Source organism: Triticum dicoccoides, chromosome 4A (genome assembly GCF_002162155.2).
Source record: "Triticum dicoccoides isolate Atlit2015 ecotype Zavitan chromosome 4A, WEW_v2.0, whole genome shotgun sequence".
NCBI lineage: Eukaryota > Viridiplantae > Streptophyta > Magnoliopsida > Poales > Poaceae > Triticum > Triticum dicoccoides.
This window is the reverse complement of record NC_041386.1, coordinates 184,474,147-184,482,450: the sequence shown is the minus strand read 5'-3', so window position 1 is coordinate 184,482,450 and position 8,304 is coordinate 184,474,147.

The following is an 8,304-nucleotide window of genomic DNA, read 5'->3' as shown; positions in this document are numbered from 1 at the left end:
TGGGTTCTTCCCTCTTCAGATCTATCTTCATTAGCCAAGCATCATTGTCACCATTGTTGGAAGAGGGAGACGACATGATGTCTAGCCTGGAAAACCCTGACAGAAAACAGCTCGAAACGAAAACAGAGGAGATTTGCATGATACGGGAGTCAAAACCTTCGGGAGAATATATAATGAATTTTTACCGACCAAAATACGTAACGTGCAAGAAAACGGAGTCTGAAAGGCACACGAGGTGCTCACGAGGTAGGGGGCGCGCCCACCACCCTCGTGGGGCCCTCGTGTCCTTCTCGGACTGCTACTTATTTTTCTATTTTTTTAAATATTCCAAAACGGAGAAATATTGCCTTAAAAATTGTTTTGGAGTCGGTTTACTTACCGTACCACATACCTATTCCTTTCCGGAGTCTGAAACGTTCCGGAAAGTATCCCTTATGTATTCCTCCGGGGTTATGGTTTCAATAATATTGGTTTCAACATTTATGAGATTACCTGAGATATAATGTTTAATTCTTTGACCATTTACCACCTTCAGATTTGTGCCCTCGAAGTTGTTGATTTTTATGGCACCGGAATGATAGACCTCCTCGATGACATAGGGGCCTTCCCATTTAGAGAGAAGTTTTCCTGCAAAAAATCTTAAACGAGAGTTGTAAAGCAATACATAATCACCTACATTAAACTCACGCTTTTGTATCCTTTTGTCATGCCATCTTTTAACTTTTTCTTTAAACAACTTGGCATTTTCATAAGCCTGGGTTCTCCATTCATCAAGTGAGATAATATCAAATAACCTCTTCTCACCGGCAAGTTTAAAATCATAGTTAAGCTCTTTAATAGCCCAATAAGCCTTATGTTCTAGTTCGATAGGTAAGCGACATGCTTTTCCATAAACCATTTTATACAGAGACATACCCATAGGATTTTTGTATGCAGTTCTATAGGCCCATAATGCATCATCAAGTTTCTTAGACCAATTCTTTCTAGACCAATTAACAGTCTTTTGCAAAATTAATTTGAGCTCTCTATTGCTCAACTCTACTTGACCACTAGACTATGGGTGATAAGGGGATGCAATTCTATGATTAACATCATATTTAGCAAGCATTTTACGGAAGGCACCATGAATAAAGAGTGGACCACCATCAGTCATTAAATATCTAGGGAGTCCAAATCTCGGAAAAATAACTTCCTTAAGCATTTTAATAGAAGTGTTATGATCAGCACTACTAGTTGGAATAGCTTCTACCCACTTAGTAACGTAATCAACAGCAACTAAAATATGTGTGTATGCATTAGAGGCAGGAAAAGGTCCCATATAATCAAAGCCCCAAACATCAAATGGTTCAATAACAAGTGAATAATTCATAGGCATTTCTTGACGTCTACTAATATTGCCAATTATTTGACGTTCATCACAAGACAAGCCAAACTTACGGGCATCCTTGAAGAGAGTAGGCCAATAAAAACTAGATTGCAATACCTTATGTGCAGTTCTATCTCCAGCGTGGTGTCCTCCATAAGACTCGGAATGACACTTGCATAGGATCTGTTCTTGTTCATGCTCAGGTACACAACGTCTAATAACACCATCTACTCCTTCCTTATAAAGATGTGGGTCAACCCAAAAGTAATGTCTTAAATCATAGAAAAACTTTTCCTTTTGCTGGTATGTGAAGCTAGGTGGTATAAACTTAGCAACAATATAATTAGCATAATCAGCATACCATGGAGTACTACGAGAAGTACTTATAACATTTAATTGTTCATCAGGAAAGTCATCATTAATAGGTAGTGGGTCATCAAGAATATTTTCTAACCTAGACAGGTTGTCTGCAACAGGGTTCTCAGCTACCTTTCTACCAACAATATGCAAATCAAATTCTTGTAGCAAGAGAACCCATCTAATAAGTCTAGGTTTAGCATCTTTATTTTCTATAAGATATTTAATAGCAGCATGACCAGTTTGAATAGTTACTTTAGAATCAACAATATAAGATCTGAACTTATCACAAGCAAATACAACTGCTAAAAGCTCTTTTTCAGTAGTAGCATAATTTCTTTGAGCATTGTCTAGAGTCTTACTAGCATAATGAATAACATTTAATTTCTTATCAGCTCTTTGCCCTAGAACAGCACCTACAGCATAATCACTAGCATCACACATAATTTCAAAGGGTAAATTCCAATCAGGTGGCTGAACAATAGGTGCAGAGACTAATGCTTTCTTAAGTATTTCAAATGCTTCTACACAATCATCATCAAAGACAAATGGTATATCTTTTTGCAATAAATTAGTCAGAGGCCGAGAAATTTTTGAGAAGTCCTTAATGAACCTCCTGTAAAATCCAGCGTGACCAAGGAAACTTCTTATAACTTTGATGTCCTTGGGACATGGCATCTTTTCAATAGCATCAACCTTGGCTTTATCAACTTCAATACCTCTTTCGGAAACTTTGTGCCCCAAGACAATACCTTCATTAACCATAAAGTGGCACTTTTCCCAATTCAAGACAAGATTAGTTTCTTCACATCTCTGCAAAACTCGATCAAGATTGCTCAAGCAATCATCAAAAGAGGAACCATAGACGGAAAAGTCGTCCATGAAAACCTCACAAATCTTTTCACAAAAGTCAGAGAATATAGCCATCATGCATCTTTGAAAGGTAGCAGGTGCATTACATAAACCAAAAGGCATACGTCTATAAGCAAAAGTACCAAAAGGGCATGTAAAAGTAGTCTTTGATTGATATTTAGCCGACACAGGTATTTGAGAGAAACCAGAATAACCATCTAGAAAGCAATAGTGTGTATGTTTGCATAATCTTTCTAGCATTTGATCAATAAAAGGTAAGGGGTAATGATCTTTCTTAGTAGCTTTATTTAATTTCCGGAAATCAATTACCATAATATAACCTGTGATAATTCTTTGTGGAATCAATTCATCTTTATCATTAGGGACAACAGCAATACCTCCCTTCTTAGGGACACAATGGACAGGACTTACCCACTCACTATCAGCAACGGGATAGATTATGCCTGCCTCCAGAAGCTTGAGTATTTCTTTTCTTACCACTTCTTTCATTTTAGGATTCAGACGTCGTTGAGGATCACGAACTGGTTTGGCATCTGCTTCCAAATTTATTTTATGTTGACATAGAGTGGTACTAATGCCCTTAAGATCATCAAGAGTATATCCAATAGCAGCACGATGCTTCTTCAGAGTTTTCAATAATCTTTCTTCTTCATGCTCTGAAAGGTTAGCACTAATAATAACAGGATATATCTTCTTTTCATCAAGATAAACATATTTAAGATTATCAGGCAAAGGTTTAAGCTCAAACACGGGATCACCCTTGGGTGGAGGAGGATCCCCTAAAATTTCAACAGGCAAATTGTGTTTTAGAATAGGTTCCTGTTTAAAGAATACTTCATCTATTTCCCTTCTTTCATTCATGAACATATCATTTTCATGGTCTAGCAAATAGTGTTCTAAAGGATCACTAGGAGGTACGGCAATAGAAGCAAGACCAATAATTTCGTCCTTACTAGGCAATTCTTCCTCACGATGTTGTTCACTAAATTTAGAGAAATTAAACTCATGAACCATATCATCCAAACCAACAGTAACAATATTCTTAGTGCAGTCTATGGTAGCATTGACAGTATTCAAGAAGGGTCTACCAAATATAATTGGACAAAAGCTATCTTGCGGAGAAGTAAGAACAAGAAAATCAGCAGGATATTTAGTTTTCCCACACAAGACTTCAACATCTCTAACAATTCCAATTGGTGCAATAGTATCTCTATTAGCAAGTTCAATAGTAACATCAATATCTTCTAACTCAGCAGGTGCATTTTCATTCTTAATTTCTTTGTATAATTCATGAGGTATAACACTAGCACTAGCACCCATATCACATAAACCATGATAACAATGATCTCCTATTTCAACAGAAATAATAGGCACGCCTGCCACAGGTCTATGTTTATCCTTATCACAAGGTTTAGCAATTCTAGCAGTTTCACCTTCGAACTGAATAACATGCCCATAAATATTATCAGACAAGAGATCTTTAACAATAGCAATATTAGGTTCTACTTTAACTTTCTCAGGAGGTGTATAAGTTCTAATATTGCTTTTACGAACAACAGTTAAAGCTTTAGCATGATCCTTTATTCTAACAGGGAAAGGTGGTTTCTCAACATAAGAAGTAGGAACAATAGGATCATTATAAGTGACAGTCTTTTCTTCAACTTTAATAGGTGCAGCTACTTTTACTTCTATGGGAGGATGATATTTAAACCACTTCTCCTTAGGGAGATCAACATAAGTAGCAAAAGATTCATAGAAAGAAGCTACTATCTCAGAGTCAAGTCCACATTTAGTGCTAAACTTATGGAAAATATCGGTGTCCATAAAAGATTAACACAATCAAACTTAGGTGTCATACCTGACTCCTTACCTTCGTCGAGGTCCCAATCTTCAGAGTTGCGTTTAATTCTATCCAATAAATTCCATCTGAATTCAATAGTCTTCATCATAAAAGAGCCAGCACAAGAAGTATCGAGCATGTTGCGATTGTTTTCAGAAAGCCAAGCATAGAAACTTTGCATAATTATTTCCCTCTGGAGTTCATGATTGGGGCATGAATATAACATTGATTTAAGCCTCCCCCAAGCTTGAGCGATGCTTTCTCCTTTGCGAGGCCAGAAATTATATATATAATTGCGATCACGATGAACAAGATGCATAGGGTAATACTTTTGATGAAATTCGAGCTTCAATCTTTTATAGTCCCATGATCTCATATCATCACATTGCCTATACCATACCAATGCGTCTCCCTTCAAAGATAAAGGGAAGACCTTCTTCTTAGCAACGTCATTGGGTATACCTACAAGCTTAAATAATCCACAAACTTCATCCAAATATATTAAGTGCTCATCAGGATGCTTTGTTCCATCTCCTGTAAAAGGATTAGCTAGCAGTTTTTCCATCATAGCCACAGGAAATTCAAAAGGAGTTTCATTTTCAATAGGTTCAGTAGGTTGAGGAGCAACTATTTGCTCTACTGGACGGGGTGAAGATACCCCGAACAAGCCCCTCAGAGAATTAGTTTCCATAGTAACAAGTGACAGTAAATTTCAGCACACTATATAAATTTTTCCTTACCAAATTCCACCTACCAAAGGCGCTACACTCCCTGGCAACGGCGCCAGAAAGGAGTCTTGATGACCCACAAGTATAGGGGATCTATTGTAGTCCTTTCGATAAGTAAGATGTCGACCCCAACGAGGAGCAGAAGGAAATGATAAGCGGTTTTCAGCAAGGTATTCTCTGCAAGTACTAAAATAAGTGGTAACAAATAGTTTTGTGATAGGATAAATTGTAACGAGCAACAAGTAACAAAAGTAAATAAAGTGCAGCAAGGTGGCCCAATCCTTTTGTAGAAAAGGGCAAGCCGGAACAAACTCGTATAATAGGAAAAGCGCTCCCGAGGACACATGGGAATATCGTCAAGCTAGTTTTCATCACGTCCATATGATTCGCGTTCGATACTTTGATAATTTGATTTGTGGGTGGACCAGTGCTTGGGTGCTGTTCTTACTTGAACAAGCATCCCACTTATGATTAACCTCTATTGCAAGCATCCGCAACTACGACAAAAGTATTAAGGTAAACCTAACCATAGCATGAAACATGTGGATCCAAATCAGCCCCTTACGAAGCAACGCATAAAGTAGGGTTTAAGCTTCTGTCACTCTAGCAACCCATCATCTACTTATTACTTCCCAATGCCTTCCTCTAGGCCCAAATAATGGTGAAGTGTTATGTAGTCGACGTTCACATAACACCACTAGAGGCTAGACAACATACATCTTATCAAAATATCAAACGAATACCAAATTCACATGACTACTCATAGCAAGACTTCTCCCTTGTCCTCAGGAATGAACTTAATTACTCACAAAGCATATTCATGGTTATAATCAGAGGGGTAATAATATGCATATAGGATCTGAACATATGATCTTCCACCAATTAAACCAACTAGCATCAACTACAAGGAGTAATCAACACTACTAGCAACCTACTAGCACCAATCCCGGACTTCGAGACAAGAATTGGATACAAGAGATGAACTAGGGTTTGGAGATGAGATGGTGCTGGTGAAGATGTTGATGGAGATTGCCCTCTCCCGATGAGAGGAGTGTTGGTGATGACGATGGTGCTGATTTCCCCCTCCCGGAGGGAAGTTTCCCCGGCAGAACAGCTCTGTCAGAGCTCTAGATTGGATCCGCCAAGGTTCCGCCTCGTGGCTGCGGAGTCTCGTCCCGAAAAATTCCTTCTTATTTTTTTTCTCATCGAAAGACCTCATATAGGAGAAGATGGGCATCGGAGAGCCACCAGGGGGCCCATGAGGTAGGGGGCGCGCCCTAGGGGGGGCGCCCCCACCCTCGTGAGGAGGGTGTGGGCCCCCTGGCCTTCATCTTTGGCGTGGATTTTTCTTTATTTCTTTTAAGACATTCCGTGGAGTTTTAGGACTTTTGGAGTTGCGCAGAATAGGTCTCTAATATTTTCTCCTTTTCTAGACCAGAATCCCAGCTGCCGGCAATCTCCCTCTTTATGTAAACCTTGTGAAATAAGAGAGAATAGCCATAAGTATTGTGATATAAAGTGAAATAACAGTCCATAATGCGATAAATATCGATATAAAAGCATGATGCAAAATGGACGTATCATCAACGTGGTCAACGACCGACATGCATCTGAAGTGGACTGTACGTGGAGAGGCCCACAGCTGGGTCCACGGCCGCACGCAAGGAAATGCCTCCTTATTACGCGCAAAATAATGATTCCTCCACCTGACATCAGGGACCCACCGAAAGGGCCTTTGTATGTCACGAAAAAAACGATACCATCGCTGACAGCTCGGACCCACCAGCTATATCTTCGCATGCAAGGAAGTGCCTTCTTATTACGCACAAAAAAATGAATACTCCCCCTATTAGCTGGGACCCAGTATAGTGGCAGGCTGACTTGTGGGCCTACTAAGTTGACGGGGACGGAGGGCTTTGTCAACTTAGTCAATATGCACGATTCTAGCTCCAGTGACCGTACGATGTCCATCCAACGGCCGTAGTGCTTCTTCAACCTCTGGTCTTCTTGCTCCAGCCGCCCAAACCAGCGCCGGTCGTGCCTCATGCTCCTGCCTCCCGTGGCCGGCTGCGATGCGGCGGAGGCCTCACCGCACCCTACTACTCCCACCGCTGGCCAGGCCATCCCTCTACTCACCCACACCCCCTGTTACTCTGCGGCGATGGCGGCCTCACACCGCAGCGAACCAGTGCCCTCGTACTCCTCTACGCGTGGGCATCCACTGCCGCGTCTTCCCCAGCTCCGCGCCGTCCCCTTCCTAAGCCTCACCGTCGTCCACCACCCTAGTGCTCTCGGCGCGGCGTGGTCAACATGGTTAAGGAACGGCTTCCATCGGACGTAGACTGTACGTGGAGAGGCTAATACTTGGGTCCACGGCCACAGCAAAGAAGTACGTCCTTATTACGTGCAAAATAATTATTCCTCCACCTGACAGTGGGGACCCACCGGACGGGCCACCGTATTTCGCCCCCCTGACTGCTGGGACCCACCAGCTACATCTTCGCACGCAAGGAAGTGCCTGACAGTCGGGACCCACCAATATGTACGTAGCGTTGTCATTCTGGTCGCGAACATGTACGTACATACTGGTCAATGTAGAGGCGCGCATGTGTCGTAGTAGAGGCGCGCACATGTCGTAGTAGAGGCGCGCACGTAGCATGTACACGTACATACAGCGGTCAGGGTGCAAGAAAGAAAATACGGCCACGTATGTGTACATACGGGCGGGGTCTCGAACGCCTACTCGCGCATACGTACGGCCGGGGCTCGTGTACACTGCTGGGTCGGAACGGAGAAACAGCGTCGTCGTCGTGTTGGCAACGGAATGCGTCGTGTTCATGGGGAGGCAATGGAATGCGTGGGAGCCAACCAGCTGGGTCAGAACAGAATGCGTGGTCGTGTTCATCGGGAGGGCTTGGACGGAACACGCGATGGAAACGAGGCCTGGCGTACCGCACAATGGAGGAAACGGACCTCCTACGTTCGGAACGGGGTCCTGTTGATCGGGAGGGGTCTGGCGTACCGCAAAACGGAGGAAACGGACCTCCTACGGTCGAAACAGGGGTCCTGTTGATCGGGAGGGGTGTGGCGTACCGCAAAACGGACGAAACGGACTTGTGTTGGAGCGCTACGGTCGAAAC